The sequence below is a fragment of the Phyllobates terribilis genome, unplaced genomic scaffold (genome assembly GCF_046119375.1).
Source record: "Phyllobates terribilis strain yellow unplaced genomic scaffold, ASM4611937v1 Scaffold_169__1_contigs__length_4117513, whole genome shotgun sequence".
Taxonomy (NCBI): domain Eukaryota; kingdom Metazoa; phylum Chordata; class Amphibia; order Anura; family Dendrobatidae; genus Phyllobates; species Phyllobates terribilis.
In genome coordinates this window covers 2,835,979-2,862,300 of record NW_027362929.1, presented here as the reverse complement: position 1 = coordinate 2,862,300, position 26,322 = coordinate 2,835,979, and the positions used below count along the sequence as shown (strand labels likewise).

General features: G+C 43.9%; 12 non-coding genes across 12 annotated transcripts; all 12 read left to right on the top strand.

Moving 5' to 3' along the window:
• Positions 1-768: 768 nt before the first annotated feature.
• LOC141209196 (U2 spliceosomal RNA) lies at positions 769-959 on the top strand. The gene has a single exon (XR_012279399.1). It is a non-coding gene; the product is annotated as a U2 spliceosomal RNA (small nuclear RNA).
• Positions 960-2,080: 1,121 nt separating this feature from the next.
• On the top strand, positions 2,081-2,271 carry LOC141209195 (U2 spliceosomal RNA). The gene has a single exon (XR_012279398.1). It is a non-coding gene; the product is annotated as a U2 spliceosomal RNA (small nuclear RNA).
• A 1,123-nt stretch (positions 2,272-3,394) lies between these two features.
• Positions 3,395-3,585, top strand: LOC141209193 (U2 spliceosomal RNA). The gene has a single exon (XR_012279397.1). It is a non-coding gene; the product is annotated as a U2 spliceosomal RNA (small nuclear RNA).
• A 1,123-nt stretch (positions 3,586-4,708) lies between these two features.
• On the top strand, positions 4,709-4,899 carry LOC141209192 (U2 spliceosomal RNA). The gene has a single exon (XR_012279396.1). It is a non-coding gene; the product is annotated as a U2 spliceosomal RNA (small nuclear RNA).
• Positions 4,900-6,018: 1,119 nt separating this feature from the next.
• Positions 6,019-6,209, top strand: LOC141209191 (U2 spliceosomal RNA). Its single transcript, XR_012279395.1, has one exon. It is a non-coding gene; the product is annotated as a U2 spliceosomal RNA (small nuclear RNA).
• A 1,123-nt stretch (positions 6,210-7,332) lies between these two features.
• On the top strand, positions 7,333-7,523 carry LOC141210198 (U2 spliceosomal RNA). Its single transcript, XR_012280373.1, has one exon. It is a non-coding gene; the product is annotated as a U2 spliceosomal RNA (small nuclear RNA).
• Positions 7,524-8,645: 1,122 nt separating this feature from the next.
• Positions 8,646-8,836, top strand: LOC141209189 (U2 spliceosomal RNA). The gene has a single exon (XR_012279393.1). It is a non-coding gene; the product is annotated as a U2 spliceosomal RNA (small nuclear RNA).
• Positions 8,837-15,451: 6,615 nt separating this feature from the next.
• Positions 15,452-15,640, top strand: LOC141210614 (U2 spliceosomal RNA). Its single transcript, XR_012280764.1, has one exon. It is a non-coding gene; the product is annotated as a U2 spliceosomal RNA (small nuclear RNA).
• A 1,116-nt stretch (positions 15,641-16,756) lies between these two features.
• On the top strand, positions 16,757-16,947 carry LOC141209862 (U2 spliceosomal RNA). The gene has a single exon (XR_012280051.1). It is a non-coding gene; the product is annotated as a U2 spliceosomal RNA (small nuclear RNA).
• Positions 16,948-18,066: 1,119 nt separating this feature from the next.
• LOC141209188 (U2 spliceosomal RNA) lies at positions 18,067-18,257 on the top strand. Its single transcript, XR_012279392.1, has one exon. It is a non-coding gene; the product is annotated as a U2 spliceosomal RNA (small nuclear RNA).
• Positions 18,258-19,374: 1,117 nt separating this feature from the next.
• On the top strand, positions 19,375-19,565 carry LOC141209860 (U2 spliceosomal RNA). Its single transcript, XR_012280049.1, has one exon. It is a non-coding gene; the product is annotated as a U2 spliceosomal RNA (small nuclear RNA).
• A 1,119-nt stretch (positions 19,566-20,684) lies between these two features.
• On the top strand, positions 20,685-20,875 carry LOC141209187 (U2 spliceosomal RNA). Its single transcript, XR_012279391.1, has one exon. It is a non-coding gene; the product is annotated as a U2 spliceosomal RNA (small nuclear RNA).
• Positions 20,876-26,322: the final 5,447 nt, after the last annotated feature.

The window sequence follows — 26,322 nt, the reverse complement described above, 5'->3', positions numbered from 1 at the left end:
ACACACACCATCTATTTAGCAAATGCCCTTGTTATCAACAGCAGCCTTTTAAACTCACCTGAGCTAACAGGTATGTGAGCTGGTTACTCTGCTGCGCTTAAAATTTCTTTTTTGGTTTGCTACAATGCCTTTTCTGAAACGTTGTCTCCCTCTGCTGGAACACTGACTTCTTTCATTTAATGCCTGCAGACTATAAAAGAGAAACCAACCCAAAAAGTTTGGTTGATTAGTCTGTGGCATTCTTTTAAACTGTTGCTTATGGCGGTCTCTGTGAGCTTCTCAGTGACATTCAGCCATCCAGGTATCCCGCCTGCAGTAGACGGAATGTGGCAATGGAACGCTGGCTGCGCGTGTCATAATAGGCTCTGAGCCTTTATATACCTGCGCACAGCAGCAGCCACCTTCAGTCTGCTGCTGGACAGCCAGCAGCAGCAGCAGCAGGAGAGGTAATTAATCAGCAACCCTCCTGCTAAGGGTAGACAGCTGCTCGTTCCACCCCCCCCCCCCCGCCTTAATTGGTTCTCCTCCCTTCCAACGGTGTTGAGGCGGGTGGGAACAGCCGGGGGTTGAGGGTACTGTGCTAAAAGAGGTGGAGTTATGCAGATCTAAAACGCGTGGATTGCAGCAGCAGCAAGCCGAAAAGTGCAGGCATGTGAGGGATCTAGAGGTTGACAGCATGTCTTCTTAACGGGAGTCCAGGTGGCCATCTCCACAAATGGACTTTTCAGAATCCTTGGGTGGCACCGTAGTCGGAAACCAATTCTGGTTATCGCTTCTCGGCCTTTTGGCTAAGATCAAGTGTAGTATCTGTTCTTATCAGTTTAATATCTGATACGTCCCCTATCTGGGGACCATATATTAAATGGATTTTTAGAACAGGGAGATGGAAAAAGAGCTTGCTCTGTCCACTCCACGCATTGACCTGGTATTGCAGTATCTCCAGGACCGGTGCACCCCTTCTTTAATGCAGTTTCTAAAATCAGAAAGAATTGAATTCAATGCTTTTTGTTCATTTTGCTTGTTTGTCGGATTTTGGGATGGACTCTTTGGCTTTGCTTTTCTTCTCCTCATTGGATTTTTCATGTTAAAAGTTGCAGAAGCCAGATGACAAGCTCATTTTGGTTGAACTTCAGCAACTGTGCAATGCATTGCCATGTAATGTAATGTAATGCAATGCTATCTATCTAGCTCTCCCTCTATACTTCCTTTTGGATAAACAGACATATTAGGCAAGCATTTTGGAGCTTTCACCTAAATAACTACAGGTGGTGAGATAAGCTGCACAATATAATTGACCTTTCAGTATATTGTTGCACACACACCATCTATTTAGCAAATGCCCTTGTTATCAACAGCAGCCTTTTAAACTCACCTGAGCTAACAGGTATGTGAGCTGGTTACTCTGCTGCGCTTAAAATTTCTTTTTTGGTTTGCTACAATGCCTTTTCTGAAACGTTGTCTCCCTCTGCTGGAACACTGACTTCTTTCATTTAATGCCTGCAGACTATAAAAGAGAAACCAACCCAAAAAGTTTGGTTGATTAGTCTGTGGCATTCTTTTAAACTGTTGCTTATGGCGGTCTCTGTGAGCTTCTCAGTGACATTCAGCCATCCAGGTATCCCGCCTGCAGTAGACGGAATGTGGCAATGGAACGCTGGCTGCGCGTGTCATAATAGGCTCTGAGCCTTTATATACCTGCGCACAGCAGCAGCCACCTTCAGTCTGCTGCTGGACAGCCAGCAGCAGCAGCAGCAGGAGAGGTAATTAATCAGCAACCCTCCTGCTAAGGGTAGACAGCTGCTCGTTCCACCCCCCCCCCCGCCTTAATTGGTTCTCCTCCCTTCCAACGGTGTTGAGGCGGGTGGGAACAGCCGGGGGTTGAGGGTACTGTGCTAAAAGAGGTGGAGTTATGCAGATCTAAAACGCGTGGATTGCAGCAGCAGCAAGCCGAAAAGTGCAGGCATGTGAGGGATCTAGAGGTTGACAGCATGTCTTCTTAACGGGAGTCCAGGTGGCCATCTCCACAAATGGACTTTTCAGAATCCTTGGGTGGCACCGTAGTCGGAAACCAATTCTGGTTATCGCTTCTCGGCCTTTTGGCTAAGATCAAGTGTAGTATCTGTTCTTATCAGTTTAATATCTGATACGTCCCCTATCTGGGGACCATATATTAAATGGATTTTTAGAACAGGGAGATGGAAAAAGAGCTTGCTCTGTCCACTCCACGCATTGACCTGGTATTGCAGTATCTCCAGGACCGGTGCACCCCTTCTTTAATGCAGTTTCTAAAATCAGAAAGAATTGAATTCAATGCTTTTTGTTCATTTTGCTTGTTTGTCGGATTTTGGGATGGACTCTTTGGCTTTGCTTTTCTTCTCCTCATTGGATTTTTCATGTTAAAAGTTGCAGAAGCCAGATGACAAGCTCATTTTGGTTCAACTTCAGCAACTGTGCATTGCATTGCCATGTAATGTAATGTAATGCAATGCTATCTATCTAGCTCTCCCTCTATACTTCCTTTTGGATAAACAGACATATTAGGCAAGCATTTTGGAGCTTTCACCTAAATAACTACAGGTGGTGAGATAAGCTGCACAATATAATTGACCTTTCAGTATATTGTTGCACACACACCATCTATTTAGCAAATGCCCTTGTTATCAACAGCAGCCTTTTAAACTCACCTGAGCTAACAGGTATGTGAGCTGGTTACTCTGCTGCGCTTAAAATTTCTTTTTTGGTTTGCTACAATGCCTTTTCTGAAACGTTGTCTCCCTCTGCTGGAACACTGACTTCTTTCATTTAATGCCTGCAGACTATAAAAGAGAAACCAACCCAAAAAGTTTGGTTGATTAGTCTGTGGCATTCTTTTAAACTGTTGCTTATGGCGGTCTCTGTGAGCTTCTCAGTGACATTCAGCCATCCAGGTATCCCGCCTGCAGTAGACGGAATGTGGCAATGGAACGCTGGCTGCGCGTGTCATAATAGGCTCTGAGCCTTTATATACCTGCGCACAGCAGCAGCCACCTTCAGTCTGCTGCTGGACAGCCAGCAGCAGCAGCAGCAGGAGAGGTAATTAATCAGCAACCCTCCTGCTAAGGGTAGACAGCTGCTCGTTCCACCCCCCCCCCCCCGCCTTAATTGGTTCTCCTCCCTTCCAACGGTGTTGAGGCGGGTGGGAACAGCCGGGGGTTGAGGGTACTGTGCTAAAAGAGGTGGAGTTATGCAGATCTAAAACGCGTGGATTGCAGCAGCAGCAAGCCGAAAAGTGCAGGCATGTGAGGGATCTAGAGGTTGACAGCATGTCTTCTTAACGGGAGTCCAGGTGGCCATCTCCACAAATGGACTTTTCAGAATCCTTGGGTGGCACCGTAGTCGGAAACCAATTCTGGTTATCGCTTCTCGGCCTTTTGGCTAAGATCAAGTGTAGTATCTGTTCTTATCAGTTTAATATCTGATACGTCCCCTATCTGGGGACCATATATTAAATGGATTTTTAGAACAGGGAGATGGAAAAAGAGCTTGCTCTGTCCACTCCACGCATTGACCTGGTATTGCAGTATCTCCAGGACCGGTGCACCCCTTCTTTAATGCAGTTTCTAAAATCAGAAAGAATTGAATTCAATGCTTTTTGTTCATTTTGCTTGTTTGTCGGATTTTGGGATGGACTCTTTGGCTTTGCTTTTCTTCTCCTCATTGGATTTTTCATGTTAAAAGTTGCAGAAGCCAGATGACAAGCTCATTTTGGTTGAACTTCAGCAACTGTGCAATGCATTGCCATGTAATGTAATGTAATGCAATGCTATCTATCTAGCTCTCCCTCTATACTTCCTTTTGGATAAACAGACATATTAGGCAAGCATTTTGGAGCTTTCACCTAAATAACTACAGGTGGTGAGATAAGCTGCACAATATAATTGACCTTTCAGTATATTGTTGCACACACACCATCTATTTAGCAAATGCCCTTGTTATCAACAGCAGCCTTTTAAACTCACCTGAGCTAACAGGTATGTGAGCTGGTTACTCTGCTGTGCTTAAAATTTCTTTTTTGGTTTGCTACAATGCCTTTTCTGAAACGTTGTCTCCCTCTGCTGGAACACTGACTTCTTTCATTTAATGCCTGCAGACTATAAAAGAGAAACCAACCCAAAAAGTTTGGTTGATTAGTCTGTGGCATTCTTTTAAACTGTTGCTTATGGCGGTCTCTGTGAGCTTCTCAGTGACATTCAGCCATCCAGGTATCCCGCCTGCAGTAGACGGAATGTGGCAATGGAACGCTGGCTGCGCGTGTCATAATAGGCTCTGAGCCTTTATATACCTGCGCACAGCAGCAGCCACCTTCAGTCTGCTGCTGGACAGCCAGCAGCAGCAGCAGCAGGAGAGGTAATTAATCAGCAACCCTCCTGCTAAGGGTAGACAGCTGCTCGTTCCACCCCCCCCCCCCCGCCTTAATTGGTTCTCCTCCCTTCCAACGGTGTTGAGGCGGGTGGGAACAGCCGGGGGTTGAGGGTACTGTGCTAAAAGAGGTGGAGTTATGCAGATCTAAAACGCGTGGATTGCAGCAGCAGCAAGCCGAAAAGTGCAGGCATGTGAGGGATCTAGAGGTTGACAGCATGTCTTCTTAACGGGAGTCCAGGTGGCCATCTCCACAAATGGACTTTTCAGAATCCTTGGGTGGCACCGTAGTCGGAAACCAATTCTGGTTATCGCTTCTCGGCCTTTTGGCTAAGATCAAGTGTAGTATCTGTTCTTATCAGTTTAATATCTGATACGTCCCCTATCTGGGGACCATATATTAAATGGATTTTTAGAACAGGGAGATGGAAAAAGAGCTTGCTCTGTCCACTCCACGCATTGACCTGGTATTGCAGTATCTCCAGGACCGGTGCACCCCTTCTTTAATGCAGTTTCTAAAATCAGAAAGAATTGAATTCAATGCATTTTGTTCATTTTGCTTGTTTGTCGGATTTTGGGATGGACTCTTTGGCTTTGCTTTTCTTCTCCTCATTGGATTTTTCATGTTAAAAGTTGCAGAAGCCAGATGACAAGCTCATTTTGGTTCAACTTCAGCAACTGTGCATTGCATTGCCATGTAATGTAATGTAATGCAATGCTATCTATCTAGCTCTCCCTCTATACTTCCTTTTGGATAAACAGACATATTAGGCAAGCATTTTGGAGCTTTCACCTAAATAACTACAGGTGGTGAGATAAGCTGCACAATATAATTGACCTTTCAGTATATTGTTGCACACACACCATCTATTTAGCAAATGCCCTTGTTATCAACAGCAGCCTTTTAAACTCACCTGAGCTAACAGGTATGTGAGCTGGTTACTCTGCTGCGCTTAAAATTTCTTTTTTGGTTTGCTACAATGCCTTTTCTGAAACGTTGTCTCCCTCTGCTGGAACACTGACTTCTTTCATTTAATGCCTGCAGACTATAAAAGAGAAACCAACCCAAAAAGTTTGGTTGATTAGTCTGTGGCATTCTTTTAAACTGTTGCTTATGGCGGTCTCTGTGAGCTTCTCAGTGACATTCAGCCATCCAGGTATCCCGCCTGCAGTAGACGGAATGTGGCAATGGAACGCTGGCTGCGCGTGTCATAATAGGCTCTGAGCCTTTATATACCTGCGCACAGCAGCAGCCACCTTCAGTCTGCTGCTGGACAGCCAGCAGCAGCAGCAGCAGGAGAGGTAATTAATCAGCAACCCTCCTGCTAAGGGTAGACAGCTGCTCGTTCCACCCCCCCCCGCCTTAATTGGTTCTCCTCCCTTCCATCGGTGTTGAGGCGGGTGGGAACAGCCGGGGGTTGAGGGTACTGTGCTAAAAGAGGTGGAGTTATGCAGATCTAAAACGCGTGGATTGCAGCAGCAGCAAGCCGAAAAGTGCAGGCATGTGAGGGATCTAGAGGTTGACAGCATGTCTTCTTAACGGGAGTCCAGGTGGCCATCTCCACAAATGGACTTTTCAGAATCCTTGGGTGGCACCGTAGTCGGAAACCAATTCTGGTTATCGCTTCTCGGCCTTTTGGCTAAGATCAAGTGTAGTATCTGTTCTTATCAGTTTAATATCTGATACGTCCCCTATCTGGGGACCATATATTAAATGGATTTTTAGAACAGGGAGATGGAAAAAGAGCTTGCTCTGTCCACTCCACGCATTGACCTGGTATTGCAGTATCTCCAGGACCGGTGCACCCCTTCTTTAATGCAGTTTCTAAAATCAGAAAGAATTGAATTCAATGCTTTTTGTTCATTTTGCTTGTTTGTCGGATTTTGGGATGGACTCTTTGGCTTTGCTTTTCTTCTCCTCATTGGATTTTTCATGTTAAAAGTTGCAGAAGCCAGATGACAAGCTCATTTTGGTTCAACTTCAGCAACTGTGCATTGCATTGCCATGTAATGTAATGTAATGCAATGCTATCTATCTAGCTCTATATCTATACTTCCTTTTGGATAAACAGACATATTAGGCAAGCATTTTGGAGCTTTCACCTAAATAACTACAGGTGGTGAGATAAGCTGCACAATATAATTGACCTTTCAGTATATTGTTGCACACACACCATCTATTTAGCAAATGCCCTTGTTATCAACAGCAGCCTTTTAAACTCACCTGAGCTAACAGGTATGTGAGCTGGTTACTCTGCTGCGCTTAAAATTTCTTTTTTGGTATGCTACAATGCCTTTTCTGAAACGTTGTCTCCCTCTGCTGGAACACTGACTTCTTTCATTTAATGCCTGCAGACTATAAAAGAGAAACCAACCCAAAAAGTTTGGTTGATTAGTCTGTGGCATTCTTTTAAACTGTTGCTTATGGCGGTCTCTGTGAGCTTCTCAGTGACATTCAGCCATCCAGGTATCCCGCCTGCAGTAGACGGAATGTGGCAATGGAACGCTGGCTGCGCGTGTCATAATAGGCTCTGAGCCTTTATATACCTGCGCACAGCAGCAGCCACCTTCAGTCTGCTGCTGGACAGCCAGCAGCAGCAGCAGCAGGAGAGGTAATTAATCAGCAACCCTCCTGCTAAGGGTAGACAGCTGCTCGTTCCACCCCCCCCCCCCCGCCTTAATTGGTTCTCCTCCCTTCCAACGGTGTTGAGGCGGGTGGGAACAGCCGGGGGTTGAGGGTACTGTGCTAAAAGAGGTGGAGTTATGCAGATCTAAAACGCGTGGATTGCAGCAGCAGCAAGCCGAAAAGTGCAGGCATGTGAGGGATCTAGAGGTTGACAGCATGTCTTCTTAACGGGAGTCCAGGTGGCCATCTCCACAAATGGACTTTTCAGAATCCTTGGGTGGCACCGTAGTCGGAAACCAATTCTGGTTATCGCTTCTCGGCCTTTTGGCTAAGATCAAGTGAAGTATCTGTTCTTATCAGTTTAATATCTGATACGTCCCCTATCTGGGGACCATATATTAAATGGATTTTTAGAACAGGGAGATGGAAAAAGAGCTTGCTCTGTCCACTCCACGCATTGACCTGGTATTGCAGTATCTCCAGGACCGGTGCACCCCTTCTTTAATGCAGTTTCTAAAATCAGAAAGAATTGAATTCAATGCTTTTTGTTCATTTTGCTTGTTTGTCGGATTTTGGGATGGACTCTTTGGCTTTGCTTTTCTTCTCCTCATTGGATTTTTCATGTTAAAAGTTGCAGAAGCCAGATGACAAGCTCATTTTGGTTCAACTTCAGCAACTGTGCATTGCATTGCCATGTAATGTAATGTAATGCAATGCTATCTATCTAGCTCTATATCTATACTTCCTTTTGGATAAACAGACATATTAGGCAAGCATTTTGGAGCTTTCACCTAAATTACTACAGGTGGTGAGATAAGCTGCACAATATAATTGACCTTTCAGTATATTGTTGCACACACACCATCTATTTAGCAAATGCCCTTGTTATCAACAGCAGCCTTTTAAACTCACCTGAGCTAACAGGTATGTGAGCTGGTTACTCTGCTGCGCTTAAAATTTCTTTTTTGGTTTGCTACAATGCCTTTTCTGAAACGTTGTCTCCCTCTGCTGGAACACTGACTTCTTTCATTTAATGCATGCAGACTATAAAAGAGAAACCAACCCAAAAAGTTTGGTTGATTAGTCTGTGGCATTCTTTTAAACTGTTGCTTATGGCGGTCTCTGTGAGCTTCTCAGTGACATTCAGCCATCCAGGTATCCCGCCTGCAGTAGACGGAATGTGGCAATGGAACGCTGGCTGCGCGTGTTATAATAGGCTCTGAGCCTTTATATACCTGCGCACAGCAGCAGCCACCTTCAGTCTGCTGCTGGACAGCCAGCAGCAGCAGCAGCAGCAGGAGAGGTAATTAATCAGCAACCCTCCTGCTAAGGGTAGACAGCTGCTCGTTCCACCCCCCCCCGCCTTAATTGGTTCTCCTCCCTTCCAACGGTGTTGAGGCGGGTGGGAACAGCCGGGGGTTGAGGGTACTGTGCTAAAAGAGGTGGAGTTATGCAGATCTAAAACGCGTGGATTGCAGCAGCAGCAAGCCGAAAAGTGCAGGCATGTGAGGGATCTAGAGGTTGACAGCATGTCTTCTTAACGGGAGTCCAGGTGGCCATCTCCACAAATGGACTTTTCAGAATCCTTGGGTGGCACCGTAGTCGGAAACCAATTCTGGTTATCGCTTCTCGGCCTTTTGGCTAAGATCAAGTGTAGTATCTGTTCTTATCAGTTTAATATCTGATACGTCCCCTATCTGGGGACCATATATTAAATGGATTTTTAGAACAGGGAGATGGAAAAAGAGCTTGCTCTGTCCACTCCACGCATTGACCTGGTATTGCAGTATCTCCAGGACCGGTGCACCCCTTCTTTAATGCAGTTTCTAAAATCAGAAAGAATTGAATTCAATGCTTTTTGTTCATTTTGCTTGTTTGTCGGATTTTGGGATGGACTCTTTGGCTTTGCTTTTCTTCTCCTCATTGGATTTTTCATGTTAAAAGTTGCAGAAGCCAGATGACAAGCTCATTTTGGTTCAACTTCAGCAACTGTGCATTGCATTGCCATGTAATGTAATGTAATGCAATGCTATCTATCTAGCTCTCCCTCTATACTTCCTTTTGGATAAACAGACATATTAGGCAAGCATTTTGGAGCTTTCACCTAAATAACTACAGGTGGTGAGATAAGCTGCACAATATAATTGACCTTTCAGTATATTGCTGCACACACACCATCTATTTAGCAAATGCCCTTGTTATCAACAGCAGCCTTTTAAACTCACCTGAGCTAACAGGTATGTGAGCTGGTTACTCTGCTGCGCCTAAAATTTCTTTTTTGGTTTGCTACAATGCCTTTTCTGAAACGTTGTCTCCCTCTGCTGGAACACTGACTTCTTTCATTTAATGCCTGCAGACTATAAAAGAGAAACCAACCCAAAAAGTTTGGTTGATTAGTCTGTGGCATTCTTTTAAACTGTTGCTTATGGCGGTCTCTGTGAGCTTCTCAGTGACATTCAGCCATCCAGGTATCCCGCCTGCAGTAGACGGAATGTGGCAATGGAACGCTGGCTGCGCGTGTCATAATAGGCTCTGAGCCTTTATATACCTGCGCACAGCAGCAGCCACCTTCAGTCTGCTGCTGGACAGCCAGCAGCAGCAGCAGCAGGAGAGGTAATTAATCAGCAACCCTCCTGCTAAGGGTAGACAGCTGCTCGTTCCACCCCCCCCCCCCCCCCGCCTTAATTGGTTCTCCTCCCTTCCAACGGTGTTGAGGCGGGTGGGAACAGCCGGGGGTTGAGGGTACTGTGCTAAAAGAGGTGGAGTTATGCAGATCTAAAACGCGTGGATTGCAGCAGCAGCAAGCCGAAAGTGCAGGCATGTGAGGGATCTAGAGGTTGACAGCATGTCTTCTTAACGGGAGTCCAGGTGGCCATCTCCACAAATGGACTTTTCAGAATCCTTGGGTGGCACCGTAGTCGGAAACCAATTCTGGTTATCGCTTCTCGGCCTTTTGGCTAGGATCAGGTACAGTGATCTAACGGTTGCTGCCTTGGTCTCGGCTAGGAGGTGCCTGGGGTACCCGACTTGTTGGCCTTGGGGGATCGCTCTCTCTTAACGGAGGGAGCTTCACCCCCTTGCAGCTATTGGCAGGTCGGCTTAGTCCCCGGACAACGGGGAGCGATCGCGTCTTGTCTTCGGGGCGACCCGAGGAAATAAGGGCGTTTTCCTTTGCTGAGCTTTATCGCTTAGTGGGCTGTGTAAGTTCTTGGGGTACCCCTCCCTCGGTCTTGGGTTTGTTCCTGCTTTTGTGGGATTCATTCCCTTGTTACTATTGGGGGAGGGCTTAGTCCCTGAGGGACGAAAATGCCTTTTTCTTTTGGATTTGCGGTGGGGGAGACTCCACTGCGACAGTCCATTAGAATCATGGTGGATGAATGCCAGCGCCATGAGAAGAATCTGCAGTACATCGTGCATGAGATTCTTTTTGGGTTCTTCCACCTGGAGCGAGATAAGATCCTGTGTCTTTACGATCAGGAATTCCGTGGGCGATATACCATTTCCTTTATGGCTAAATCATGCTGTGATAATATCCATGCAGCACTGATGGTTGCGGACAAGGACGATGAGAGACTGAACGGGCTGAGCTTTGACTTCCTGTACGGTGAAGAGGAAGTACCCTTGGTGATCTTCATGTACAGCCCATTCGTCTCTGAGGGCGATATCGAAACCTTTTTGAAGCGTTACTGCAAGTCAGTGCGCTTCTCACATGATATCCTCAACTCCCAGCGCTTCTGGAATGGGAAGAGGAAATACCTGGTGAAGTTCCATCCAGATCAGAGCGGCATTGGTGGTCTTCACCACCCGCCTGCTAATTTTGCCATTGGTAATGTCAGGGGATTCCTACGCTACCCAGGAATGCCCCTTCAATGCCGGAATTGTCATGAATATGGGCATACACGAGAAAATTGTACAAGGGCTCATGTAGTCTTTTGCAACAAGTGCGGTAAGAGTGGGCACACCTCCGCTACGTGTGACTCTGAGATCGTATGTAACCTATGTGGGAAGGCAGGTCACGCCTTCAGGAATTGTCCGAGCAAAAAGTCAAAAACATATGACATGTTTAAGTCAGGTTAACTGACTATCCAAGAATACTTCGGGGGGAGTATTACTACACCTGCCCCTGGACCTGGGTTGGCGCACGCTGACGGGTCCGGACCAAATCCTTCAACGGCTCCGCCAGAGGGCCCGCTGGTAGTTCCACAGAAGGACGGTCGTAGGGGCTCCATAAGATTAACCGAGGGTTCGCTCTCTGTGGAATTGATCGATGTTCTGGCTCTAGATGTTGCCGTATCTCAGAGTCAAGAGGAAGGGTCCTCATCCAGCATGAATGCACCACCGGCATTATGTGGAACTGAGGAGACCTCTAGTACCCCGATTAAGCAAGCACCCAGATTCGCCACACCATCATCGGTGATCTTGAGTAAGGGCAAAAAGGGTACGCTCCTTAATCGATCAACCAGTGTGTCGGAAAGAGAGACCTCTAGGGCGCGAAGTAAAAAGGACCCGGCTAAGACCCAGTCGAGCCCTGGTCCTCGAACCAGAAGTCGCAGTAGTTCCGTGACCAGACCAGAGGACAAGACGACCCAGAGGGATGACACCCGTTCCATAGACCAGACCGCCATGAGGACTGCAGATGCACAGGACTTGGAAAAGATGGACAGCTCCCAGCCTCTGAAAAGGCAACGGGAGGACGTAAAGCAACCTGATATCCAAAGAAAACACGGATGTCGAGGTCCAGATGAGGAGCCAAAAGTGGATGATGCCTTTTTGCCTGCTTCAGATCCCGGTAATATTAAACAAATCCTGACCCCTGGAGATGCGGAGGAGGAGGTGCCGTGTATTGACTTCTTCCCATCTTCAGATCCTGATTCTTCTTAATGTCTGTTCCTCTTAAAATCTCCTCACTAAATGTGAGGTCCCTAAAGAGCCCTACACGTAGGGCTGCTTTATTTTCTTATTTAGAGACATTGGACTTTGATTTCTGCTTTCTACAAGAATGTGGTATACAGAGTAATTTAAATTATAAGGACTTAAAAGAAGACTGGAAACTGGGCGCTTCTGTGTGGTCCGGTGCTAATGACTGTCGTGCTGCCGGAGTTGGACTACTTTGCCGTGGACATTCTACCATCATTCAATCTGTGACTGAAATTATACCTGGCAGAGCTATTTTAATACATCTTGTTTTTAATGGACTTTCTTTACGTTTATTAAATGTGTACGCTCCTCCTGGGAAGCAGGAAAGGGCGGATTTACTTGAAATATTGCCATTATTTTGTGTTGGGTCAACCCCCCTGCTAGTGGGAGGAGATTTTAATTGTTTACGTGATGGGGAATCCCGGCAGGGTGGGGATGTGAATCGTAAAGACCGTACCTCCTATTTGTTGAAAAGTTTAATTGATGATTTTAGATTACAGGACTGCTGGAAGGAGCTCTTGCCGGCGGATCCAGGTGTTACATGGTCCAATGGAAGAGTTTCTTCTAGAATTGATTTCATATTTGCTTCTACTGCCTTTAAACCTTGTAAATGTTTTCTTTTATCTAATTTATTCTCTGATCATAAAGTTTTATCTGTGTTTTTAGAGTTAGCAGGGGAACAAAATACCTCAAGAGGCCCATGGAGATTAAATACAACTCTCCTAGAGGATATTGATATTCAAAAGAGGTTTGTGCAGGCCTACCAGTGCTGGCAATCAAAGAGAGACCCCCGCGCCTCGATGCTGGATTGGTGGGAGAGCATTAAACCTAAGATTAAATTATTTTTTATTAAGGCAGGGAAAATGAAAGCAAAAAAGAAAAAGCAGTGGTTTTATGTTTTTAATATGAGATTACAAGTACTCTTTAAACTAAAAGAAGTTGGTATTGATGTGGATGATGATATTGCAAATCTTAAGTCTGAAATAAAAAATGCTCTTAATGAAAAAGGAAAACAAATAATTTTTAACTCCCATGTACATCACCTGGAGGAAGGAGAGAAATGCTCCCAATTCTTCTTCAAAAAGGTAATGGGGAGGAGGGATGCAATCCTAAATCTTGAAGGTGAAAATGATATTAAGGGTATGTTAGGAAAAGCTTTTAATTTTTATCAACTTCTTTTTAACACTAAAGTTATAGATCCATCCTTTTTAGAGTATGCTATTAATTCCCTTGATTTTAAGTTAGATATTTTAGACCAGGGTATTTTATCTAGGGATCTCACCAGTGAGGAACTTTTACAGATTTTTAAAAGTTTCTCCAGTGGGAAAGCCCCTGGGGAAGACGGTCTACCGATTGAGTTTTATCTGACTTTTTGGGGAATTTTAAAGAACGATATGTTTTTATTGTTTAAAGAAGCTTTTAATACTAATAAATTACCCCCATCTTGGAGGAGAGGTCTGGTATCTTTAATATATAAAAAAGGGGATAGGAGCCAACTTAAAAACTGGCGGCCTATTACGCTTTTAAACCTTGATTATAAAATTTTAGCTAAACTTATTGCAGTCCGTTTAAAACCCTTTATAGCCAAATTAATTCACCCTAACCAGGTATGTGGTGTTCCCGGAAGAACCATAGCTGAGTCCCTCAACATAATTAGGGATACCATATGGTATTCAAAAGAGAGAAGTCAAAACCTTGCTATTTTATCCTTAGACTTTGAAAAAGCTTTTGACAGGGTATCGCATGAATTTCTTTTTATGGTTCTTAAAAAAATGGCGTTTCCAGAGAAAATTTTAACCCGCATTATGCTTTTATATCATTCTTGTTTTAGTCAAATTTCTGTAAATGGGTTTTTAACGAAGGGGGTTCCTCTATTATCAGGGGTGAAACAAGGGTGCCCTCTCTCACCACTGCTCTTTATCTGTGTTATGGAACCACTATTAACCATACTGAGAAAAGATAAAGTAATTAAAGGGGTACCTATTCCCGGGAGTAGGGGTATGCAACTTAAAGCCCTAAGTTACATGGATGATGTTACCATACTATGTCCAGATTCCACATCACTGAGGAGGGTATTGAGAAACACACAATTTTTCTGTGAAGCCTCAGGTTTTAAATTAAATATAGATAAATGTGACTGTTTTAATGTGGGGGGATGGGACTCCTCTTTGACCCCTGGGATAGTGATACAGAAAAATCACATAAAAATTTTAGGAATTATTTTTAACCAAGACAATGAGGGGGACCCTAACTGGGACTCTGCAATGGATAAAATTGAAAAAAAGATCTCATTGTGGAATTTAAGGAACCTTAGTATGGAAGGTAAAATTTTAATTATTAAAGCCGTTTTAATTCCCATTATGTTGTATGTTGCAATGGTGTTTCCCCCTTCCAATTTACAAATCAAGAAAGTAACAAGAATTGTTTTTATGTTTTTATGGGGTTCAAAAATGGAAAAGTTAAAAAGAGATCTGATGTACAAATGTAAATCTAATGGAGGTAAAGATGTACCCAATTTTTTTACCTTTTTCCATATAAAGTATTTCTGCTTCTGTTTTAAGGTTTTTAAATCTGATGGCATTTTTAGTTATTTTTTAAAATATGCAGCAGGAATGATTTTTAAAAGGTGGTTTAGCCTACCTTTAAGTTCTCCTGTGCTCCTGTGCCCACCTAAACAGTATGTGATACTTGAGAAAACGGTCAGGCTTTTAGGTCTCCAGGAATTGGAGCCTGATATATTGGGGGACCAAAGGAAGGTATCTATTGCTTGCAGACACTCTGAGGACACAATTCCTGTCTCCAATTTTTCACAGGCAAGGTCCAAAACGGTGTGGCGAAATGTGTACGGGAAATATCTTGCAAATGTACACAAGGACCTTGCCTGGGCTATCGTCCACCAGTGCCTCCCTACCCGTGAGTTTCAACATAGGCGGGGGCTGGTGGCGAGAGCCAAATGTCCAAGAGATATATGCGGGGAAAGTGAGTCTGTATTGCATCTCTTTTGGAATTGTCCTTTTGCACAGGAGGTTTGGAGAAAGGTAGGCCCACTTTTAAAATGGGCATGTGGCCTGAAAGATTTTAATCACTTTTATGTCTTTTATGGTCTTTTTAAGTGTCCAAATTTTAAACAATTCCGAGTTGCCTGGATTATTATTAATTGTTTTAAAAATGCCATGTGGAAAGTTAGAAATATTTTACTCTTCAAACATGATCATATTGATTCAACAGACTGTATAAAAATTGCTTTAAGTGAAATGTATATTTACTATCTCAGAGATAAAAAACTGTATGGAGCAAAAGAAGCGGCTTCTATGTGGTGTGTACAATTATGGAACACAATTAGTGGTAATTAAATAAACCCAAGTACATCTGTAATTATGATATTCTTAATTGTTACAATGGTTTTATGATGGTAAATTGTGTTTTTACAAAAAACTTGAATTGATTATTATCATGTTTTATCATTTTATTGTAATGTTATAAATGTTCTTTTTTAAAACCTTTGTAAATATACTTTTGAATCAATAAAATTGCGTTGAAACCTTATCTGTTCTTATCAGTTTAATATCTGATACGTCCCCTATCTGGGGACCATATATTAAATGGATTTTTAGAACAGGGAGATGGAAAAAGAGCTTGCTCTGTCCACTCCACGCATTGACCTGGTATTGCAGTATCTCCAGGACCGGTGCACCCCTTCTTTAATGCAGTTTCTAAAATCAGAAAGAATTGAATTCAATGCTTTTTGTTCATTTTGCTTGTTTGTCGGATTTTGGGATGGACTCTTTGGCTTTGCTTTTCTTCTCCTCATTGGATTTTTCATGTTAAAAGTTGCAGAAGCCAGATGACAAGCTCATTTTGGTTCAACTTCAGCAACTGTGCATTGCATTGCCATGTAATGTAATGTAATGCAATGCTATCTATCTAGCTCTCCCTCTATACTTCCTTTTGGATAAACAGACATATTAGGCAAGCATTTTGGAGCTTTCACCTAAATAACTACAGGTGGTGAGATAAGCTGCACAATATAATTGACCTTTCAGTATATTGTTGCACACACACCATCTATTTAGCAAATGCCCTTGTTATCAACAGCAGCCTTTTAAACTCACCTGAGCTAACAGGTATGTGAGCTGGTTACTCTGCTGCGCTTAAAATTTCTTTTTTGGTTTGCTACAATGCCTTTTCTGAAACGTTGTCTCCCTCTGCTGGAACACTGACTTCTTTCATTTAATGCCTGCAGACTATAAAAGAGAAACCAACCCAAAAAGTTTGGTTGATTAGTCTGTGGCATTCTTTTAAACTGTTGCTTATGGCGGTCTCTGTGAGCTTCTCAGTGACATTCAGCCATCCAGGTATCCCACCTGCAGTAGACGGAATGTGGCAATGGAACGCTGGCTGCGCGTGTCATAATAGGCTCTGAGCCTTTATATACCTGCGCACAGCAGCAGCCACCTTCAGTCTGCTGCTGGACAGCCAGCAGCAGCAGCAGGAGAGGTAATTAATCAGCAACCCTCCTGCTAAGGGTAGACAGCTGCTCGTTCCACCCCCCCCCGCCTTAATTGGTTCTCCTCCCTTCCAACGGTGTTGAGGCGGGTGGGAACAGCCGGGGGATGAGGGTACTGTGCTAAAAGAGGTGGAGTTATGCAGATCTAAAACGCGTGGATTGCAGCAGCAGCAAGCCGAAAAGTGCAGGCATGTGAGGGATCTAGAGGTTGACAGCATGTCTTCTTAACGGGAGTCCAGGTGGCCATCTCCACAAATGGACTTTCCAGAATCCTTGGGTGGCACCGTAGTCGGAAACCAATTCTGGTTATCGCTTCTCGGCCTTTTGGCTAAGATCAAGTGTAGTATCTGTTCTTATCAGTTTAATATCTGATACGTCCCCTATCTGGGGACCATATATTAAATGGATTTTTAGAACAGGGAGATGGAAAAAGAGCTTGCTCTGTCCACTCCACGCATTGACCTGGTATTGCAGTATCTCCAGGACCGATGCACCCCTTCTTTAATGCAGTTTCTAAAATCAGAAAGAATTGAATTCAATGCTTTTTGTTCATTTTGCTTGTTTGTCGGATTTTGGGATGGACTCTTTGGCTTTGCTTTTCTTCTCCTCATTGGATTTTTCATGTTAAAAGTTGCAGAAGCCAGATGACAAGCTCATTTTGGTTCAACTTCAGCAACTGTGCATTGCATTGCCATGTAATGTAATGTAATGCAATGCTATCTATCTAGCTCTCCCTCTATACTTCCTTTTGGATAAACAGACATATTAGGCAAGCATTTTGGAGCTTTCACCTAAATAACTACAGGTGGTGAGATAAGCTGCACAATATAATTGACCTTTCAGCATATTGTTGCACACACACCATCTATTTAGCAAATGCCCTTGTTATCAACAGCAGCCTTTTAAACTCACCTGAGCTAACAGGTATGTGAGCTGGTTACTCTGCTGCGCTTAAAATTTCTTTTTTGGTTTGCTACAATGCCTTTTCTGAAACGTTGTCTCCCTCTGCTGGAACACTGACTTCTTTCATTTAATGCCTGCAGACTATAAAAGAGAAACCAACCCAAAAAGTTTGGTTGATTAGTCTGTGGCATTCTTTTAAACTGTTGCTTATGGCGGTCTCTGTGAGCTTCTCAGTGACATTCAGCCATCCAGGTATCCCGCCTGCAGTAGACGGAATGTGGCAATGGAACGCTGGCTGCGCGTGTCATAATAGGCTCTGAGCCTTTATATACCTGCGCACAGCAGCAGCCACCTTCAGTCTGCTGCTGGACAGCCAGCAGCAGCAGCAGCAGGAGAGGTAATTAATCAGCAACCCTCCTGCTAAGGGTAGACAGCTGCTCGATCCACCCCCCCCCGCCTTAATTGGTTCTCCTCCCTTCCAACGGTGTTGAGGCGGGTGGGAACAGCCGGGCTTTGAGGGTACTGTGCTAAAAGAGGTGGAGTTATGCAGATCTAAAACGCGTGGATTGCAGCAGCAGCAAGCCGAAAAGTGCAGGCATGTGAGGGATCTAGAGGTTGACAGCATGTCATCTTAACGGGAGTCCAGGTGGCCATCTCCACAAATGGACTTTTCAGAATCCTTGGGTGGCACCGTAGTCGGAAACCAATTCTGGTTATCGCTTCTCGGCCTTTTGGCTAAGATCAAGTGTAGTATCTGTTCTTATCAGTTTAATATCTGATACGTCCCCTATCTGGGGACCATATATTAAATGGATTTTTAGAACAGGGAGATGGAAAAAGAGCTTGCTCTGTCCACTCCACGCATTGACCTGGTATTGCAGTATCTCCAGGACCGGTGCACCCCTTCTTTAATGCAGTTTCTAAAATCAGAAAGAATTGAATTCAATGCTTTTTGTTCATTTTGCTTGTTTGTCGGATTTTGGGATGGACTCTTTGGCTTTGCTTTTCTTCTCCTCATTGGATTTTTCATGTTAAAAGTTGCAGAAGCCAGATGACAAGCTCATTTTGGTTCAACTTCAGCAACTGTGCATTGCATTGCCATGTAATGTAATGTAATGCAATGCTATCTATCTAGCTCTCCCTCTATACTTCCTTTTGGATAAACAGACATATTAGGCAAGCATTTTGGAGCTTTCACCTAAATAACTACAGGTGGTGAGATAAGCTGCACAATATAATTGACCTTTCAGTATATTGTTGCACACACACCATCTATTTAGCAAATGCCCTTGTTATCAACAGCAGCCTTTTAAACTCACCTGAGCTAACAGGTATGTGAGCTGGTTACTCTGCTGCGCTTAAAATTTCTTTTTTGGTTTGCTACAATGCCTTTTCTGAAACGTTGTCTCCCTCTGCTGGAACACTGACTTCTTTCATTTAATGCCTGCAGACTATAAAAGAGAAACCAACCCAAAAAGTTTGGTTGATTAGTCTGTGGCATTCTTTTAAACTGTTGCTTATGGCGGTCTCTGTGAGCTTCTCAGTGACATTCAGCCATCCAGGTATCCCACCTGCAGTAGACGGAATGTGGCAATGGAACGCTGGCTGCGCGTGTCATAATAGGCTCTGAGCCTTTATATACCTGCGCACAGCAGCAGCCACCTTCAGTCTGCTGCTGGACAGCCAGCAGCAGCAGCAGGAGAGGTAATTAATCAGCAACCCTCCTGCTAAGGGTAGACAGCTGCTCGTTCCACCCCCCCCCGCCTTAATTGGTTCTCCTCCCTTCCAACGGTGTTGAGGCGGGGATGGAACAGCCGGGGGATGAGGGTACTGTGCTAAAAGAGGTGGAGTTATGCAGATCTAAAACGCGTGGATTGCAGCAGCAGCAAGCCGAAAAGTGCAGGCATGTGAGGGATCTAGAGGTTGACAGCATGTCTTCTTAACGGGAGTCCAGGTGGCCATCTCCACAAATGGACTTTCCAGAATCCTTGGGTGGCACCGTAGTCGGAAACCAATTCTGGTTATCGCTTCTCGGCCTTTTGGCTAAGATCAAGTGTAGTATCTGTTCTTATCAGTTTAATATCTGATACGTCCCCTATCTGGGGACCATATATTAAATGGATTTTTAGAACAGGGAGATGGAAAAAGAGCTTGCTCTGTCCACTCCACGCATTGACCTGGTATTGCAGTATCTCCAGGACCGATGCACCCCTTCTTTAATGCAGTTTCTAAAATCAGAAAGAATTGAATTCAATGCTTTTTGTTCATTTTGCTTGTTTGTCGGATTTTGGGATGGACTCTTTGGCTTTGCTTTTCTTCTCCTCATTGGATTTTTCATGTTAAAAGTTGCAGAAGCCAGATGACAAGCTCATTTTGGTTCAACTTCAGCAACTGTGCATTGCATTGCCATGTAATGTAATGTAATGCAATGCTATCTATCTAGCTCTCCCTCTATACTTCCTTTTGGATAAACAGACATATTAGGCAAGCATTTTGGAGCTTTCACCTAAATAACTACAGGTGGTGAGATAAGCTGCACAATATAATTGACCTTTCAGTATATTGTTGCACACACACCATCTATTTAGCAAATGCCCTTGTTATCAACAGCAGCCTTTTAAACTCACCTGAGCTAACAGGTATGTGAGCTGGTTACTCTGCTGCGCTTAAAATTTCTTTTTTGGTTTGCTACAATGCCTTTTCTGAAACGTTGTCTCCCTCTGCTGGAACACTGACTTCTTTCATTTAATGCCTGCAGACTATAAAAGAGAAACCAACCCAAAAAGTTTGGTTGATTAGTCTGTGGCATTCTTTTAAACTGTTGCTTATGGCGGTCTCTGTGAGCTTCTCAGTGACATTCAGCCATCCAGGTATCCCGCCTGCAGTAGACGGAATGTGGCAATGGAACGCTGGCTGCGCGTGTCATAATAGGCTCTGAGCCTTTATATACCTGCGCACAGCAGCAGCCACCTTCAGTCTGCTGCTGGACAGCCAGCAGCAGCAGCAGCAGGAGAGGTAATTAATCAGCAACCCTCCTGCTAAGGGTAGACAGCTGCTCGATCCACCCCCCCCCGCCTTAATTGGTTCTCCTCCCTTCCAACGGTGTTGAGGCGGGTGGGAACAGCCGGGCTTTGAGGGTACTGTGCTAAAAGAGGTGGAGTTATGCAGATCTAAAACGCGTGGATTGCAGCAGCAGCAAGCCGAAAAGTGCAGGCATGTGAGGGATCTAGAGGTTGACAGCATGTCATCTTAACGGGAGTCCAGGTGGCCATCTCCACAAATGGACTTTTCAGAATCCTTGGGTGGCACCGTAGTCGGAAACCAATTCTGGTTATCGCTTCTCGGCCTTTTGGCTAAGATCAAGTGTAGTATCTGTTCTTATCAGTTTAATATCTGATACGTCCCCTATCTGGGGACCATATATTAAATGGATTTTTAGAACAGGGAGATGGAAAAAGAGCTTGCTCTGTCCACTCCACGCATTGACCTGGTATTGCAGTATCTCCAGGACCGGTGCACCCCTTCTTTAATGCAGTTTCTAAAATCAGAAAGAATTGAATTCAATGCTTTTTGTTCATTTTGCTTGTTTGTCGGATTTTGGGATGGACTCTTTGGCTTTGCTTTTCTTCTCCTCATTGGATTTTTCATGTTAAAAGTTGCAGAAGCCAGATGACAAGCTCATTTTGGTTCAACTTCAGCAACTGTGCATTGCATTGCCATGTAATGTAATGTAATGCAATGCTATCTATCTAGCTCTCCCTCTATACTTCCTTTTGGATAAACAGACATATTAGGCAAGCATTTTGGAGCTTTCACCTAAATAACTACAGGTGGTGAGATAAGCTGCACAATATAATTGACCTTTCAGTATATTGTTGCACACACACCATCTATTTAGCAAATGCCCTTGTTATCAACAGCAGCCTTTTAAACTCACCTGAGCTAACAGGTATGTGAGCTGGTTACTCTGCTGCGCTTAAAATTTCTTTTTTGGTTTGCTACAATGCCTTTTCTGAAACGTTGTCTCCCTCTGCTGGAACACTGACTTCTTTCATTTAATGCCTGCAGACTATAAAAGAGAAACCAACCCAAAAAGTTTGGTTGATTAGTCTGTGGCATTCTTTTAAACTGTTGCTTATGGCGGTCTCTGTGAGCTTCTCAGTGACATTCAGCCATCCAGGTATCCCGCCTGCAGTAGACGGAATGTGGCAATGGAACGCTGGCTGCGCGTGTCATAATAGGCTCTGAGCCTTTATATACCTGCGCACAGCAGCAGCCACCTTCAGTCTGCTGCTGGACAGCCAGCAGCAGCAGCAGCAGGAGAGGTAATTAATCAGCAACCCTCCTGCTAAGGGTAGACAGCTGCTCGTTCCACCCCCCCCCGCCTTAATTGGTTCTCCTCCCTTCCAACGGTGTTGAGGCGGGTGGGAACAGCCGGGGGTTGAGGGTACTGTGCTAAAAGAGGTGGAGTTATGCAGATCTAAAACGCGTGGATTGCAGCAGCAGCAAGCCGAAAAGTGCAGGCATGTGAGGGATCTAGAGGTTGACAGCATGTCTTCTTAACGGGAGTCCAGGTGGCCATCTCCACAAATGGACTTTTCAGAATCCTTGGGTGGCACCGTAGTCGGAAACCAATTCTGGTTATCGCTTCTCGGCCTTTTGGCTACGACCAAGTGTTGTTGCTGGAAGACTCCAAAGCCTATCGCATCCTCGGCCTTGAGGCATCGGCAGTTCTACTGTCTTAAGCCTCCTGCTGCTATAGGGGGTGTGCGTGCTGAAGAGAACCAAGAAGGCGATCGACTTACCTGAATATGGCGATGGCGACATCGGCTACTCTCCGTTCTGCTGGAGCTGGCGACTTGAAGATCAAGAACTCTTTCAAGATTGAAGTTGAAGAGCGAGCCCGTGACAAGTTCTCCCTGTCTTTCTTCGTGAGGAAGGTCCTGCTTGAGATCCTGCAGGTGAAAAGGGAGAACATTCTGGCACTTCAAGATGCTCCTGGACGCTTTGTGCTTACCCTGACCTCTGAAGTGGCATCTCAGAATTTTTACCATCAGATCAAGCTGAGACTTCAGGAGGAAGATCTTAAAGGACTGTGTTTTGTGACCCTCTGCCTGGCAGAAGAGAAGTCTGTGGTGGTTCATATGAGCAATCCGCATGTCTCTGAAAAGGATGTGGCTGCGTTTCTGCATAACTATTGCTCTGAGGTCCACTTTTCTCACAAAATCATGAACTCTGAGAGGTTGTGGACCGGAAAATACAAGTTCATCGTGAAGCTGAGAGAAGGTTTGGGAATTGGTGGACTCATTCATCCGCCTCAGAGCTTCCTGATTGGCAGAGAGAGAGGAAGACTCTTCTATCCAGGGATGCCTATCTTCTGCAGAAAATGTATGGACTTTGGGCATTCCTTTGAGAGCTGCAAGGAGGAGAACGCTCTTTGCAAGAAGTGCTATCAAAAAGGACATGTCACTCTGAACTGCCCAAATCAGATGATCTGTAATATCTGCCGTATCCCTGGGCACTCTTTTCGGGATTGTCCGTTGAGAAAAAAGACCTTCAGCTATGCAGATGCAGCTCGGGGGGGAGCCCCTCCGAAGCGGTCCAGTCCTGAAGAACAAACAGACAAATCCAAGGACCCTCCCGGGAACCCTTCTGGGGATCCGCCCAAGGACACTGCTGGGGACCCGCCTGGGGATAGCATTGTTCTCAAGGATTGGTCGGAGAGTCCAGATGGTCATGTGGTGGAGGAGAATCCAGCTGAGTCTGAAGTGGAGATGGGAGAGGAGTCTTCTAAGGAGGCTGGTGGTGAGGAGGAGGAGGAGGAGATTGACATTGACGTGGAGGTTTTGAGGAAAAGGAAAAAGGAGAAGTCGAGTTTGTTTAAGGGAGAGAGCGCCAGCAAAAGACCTGCTGGGCGTTTGAAAATAGTCCTCCCTAATTACTCACCTAAACCGATCATCTCAGTTCCTAAACCTGTAAACCCATCTGATCCGGTGAACATCGAGGAATTCTCAGACACGGACGTTTCTGCGGGTCCCTCTACCCCGGTCGGATTCATGTCAGATACGGACTCAAGCTCTGTTTAAATGATTTATGGCTACACTCAAAATTGCCTCACTAAATGTGAGGAGTTTAAAGGGCTCTGTCAAGAGAGCTGCTTTATTTTCTTACCTGATGACTTTAGATGCTGATATTTTTTTACTTCAAGAATGCGGCATTGACCATGACCCTAACTATAACAAACTAAGGGAAGATTGGGCGAACGGACCTTCCATCTGGTCCAGTGAAAATGGATCGCGTGCTACTGGTGTTGGTGTCCTGTTTAAAAACAAAGACTTTAAGGTTACCTCGTTCACTGAAGTTGAACCTGGACGTGCACTAGTTGTTAATGTGAGTTACTGTGGATCCGAGTTCAAGCTGATTAATGTTTATGCATCTCCGATTAAAGAGGAAAGATCCAGTTTATTAGATATCATCAAACTCTTTATACCTGGTCCTACACCAACTGTGGTTGGCGGTGACTTCAATTGTATCTGGTCTGATGAAAATAGGACATCAGGTACTAGAAGGAAAGACAAAACTGAGATGCAGTTTAAAAATCTAATCGACGATACTTGCCTGAATGATGTCTGGAGAGTAAAGAATACCTCTGAACCAGGATACACTTGGGAGAACAATCTTCTAAAATCAAGAATTGACTTTGTTCTGACATCACAGAGTTTTAAAGTGAATAAAGTGGATCTAACAGGTAACATCTTTTCTGACCACAAAACGTTAATTACTCACTTGGAATTGCCCAGTCTAGAGAAAGGGCGAGGTGTCTGGAAGTTGAACACTCTGCTGCTGGAAGATGAAAGTATAAAAGAGGAATTTTTGAAATTTTATAAAAAACTACAGGGGAAAAAACGTTATTACAAAAGAATTCTAGAATGGTGGGAGTATGTGAAGTCTCAAATTAGACATTTTTTTCTCTTAGCTGGCAAAAGGAAGGCCAGACAGAATCAGAAATGGTTTAAAGACCTGAATACAAAACTGCAAACAGGTTACAAACTCAGAAATGCAGGGATAGATATGGAGGATGTTATTTTACAAGTCAAAGAAGACATTAAAAAAGCAATTGAACAGAAAGGCAAAGAAATAATTTTCAACGCCAAGGTAGAACATATGGAAAAAAATGAAACATGTTCCAGGTTCTTTTTCAAAAAATCTTTAGAACGCAAAGAATTAATTAAAGAACTTGATGGTGAAACAACTAAAGATGGACTGTTGGACAAAGCGCAAACTTTTTATCAAAATCTTTTTAGCGAAAAGAAAATTGACGCTGATTTTTTACCTGATGCTCTTAATTCATTGCAGAATCACCTTGAAAAGCAAGATCAAGAGTTGTTGATTGAAGATATCTGTGAAGAAGAACTGCTAAGTGCAATCAAAAGCTTTTCTAGAGGAAAAACACCGGGTACTGACGGACTACAAATTGAATTTTATCTTACTTTTTGGGAGATTTTAAAAGACGACCTGTTTGAGATTTTTAAAGCTGTCTTTTTATGTGACAAATTGCCTGAATCTTGGAGAAGTGGTGTGGTCACCCTGCTTTTTAAAAAAGGAGATAAGACTAATCTAGAGAACTGGAGACCAATCACGTTACTCAACGTAGATTATAAAATTATGGCAAAAATCATGGTGAACAGAATGAAGAAGGTGATAGAGAAGGTCGTGCATCCTGATCAGGTATGTGGTGTGCCTGGTCGTACAATTGCAGAAAACTTGAATATTATACGGGACGCAATTTGGTATCAGCAAGAGAGGAAGCAAAAGCTAGCTCTTCTGTCCCTTGATTTCCAGAAAGCGTACGACAGAGTCTCTCATAAGTACCTGTATTCTGTGTTAAAGAAAATGAAATTCCCGGATGTTTTTATTAAGCACATTGCACTTTTATATGATGGAAGTTTTAGCAGGATTTTAATTAATGGTTTTTTATCTTCAGAAGTTTTTCTAAAGTCGGGCGTCAAACAAGGATGCCCACTTTCGCCTCTGCTCTTTATCTGCGCAATCGAGCCTCTACTGGCAATGTTGAGGAAAGATAAGATGGTGAAAGGTGTACCCATACCAGGTGGAAATGGACTAAGTACTAAGTCACTGGGGTACATGGATGACATCACGATCCTGTGCGACTCAGAACAATCGCTGAGAAGAGCAGTAAGAACTACTGATTTTTTCTGTTTAGCATCTGCCTTCAAACTGAACTTGGAGAAGAGCGAATGTCTTGGATTCGGTGATTGGTCAGATGCGCAGATTCCTCAACTTAAAATAAGAAGTGATAAGATCAAAATTTTAGGTGTTGTGTTTACAAAAAAGAATGATGGAGAAGAAAGTTGGCAGTTGGTGAAGGAGAAAATGCAAAAGAAGATAAGTTTATGGAAACTCAGAAAATTATCAATGGAAGGTAAAAACTTGATCATTAAGTCTTTGTTGTTGCCGATAATGTTGTTTTTAAGTATGGTGTACCCCCCGAATGAGAACACAATAAAGTTTCTCCAGAGACAAATTTTTCTTTTTCTGTGGGGATCAAAAATGGAGAAGGTTCGAAGAGAGACAATGTACAAGCAGCATAAATATGGTGGAAAGAATATCCCAAATATCAAAAAATTTTTGTACCTAAAGTTCTTTAGTTTTTGCTTCAAAATGACCAATCTAAGAACTCATTGGTCTTTCTACTTAAGATATGCAGCTGGAGATATCTTTAGGAAAAGAAAGTGGATAACATTGCCCCAAAATTCTCCTGTCCTAATTACACCGCCAAAACAATATGTCTTACTAGAAAAAACAATTAGACTTTATAACTTACCTGAAGTAGATGTGGAGATGCTGTCAAATTCAAGAAGACTGGCTCTAGAGACAAAGAGAAAAGAAACGATGACAGCAGTGGCAAACTTTACTTACACTAAAAGTGGAAGAATTTGGAGAATGACTT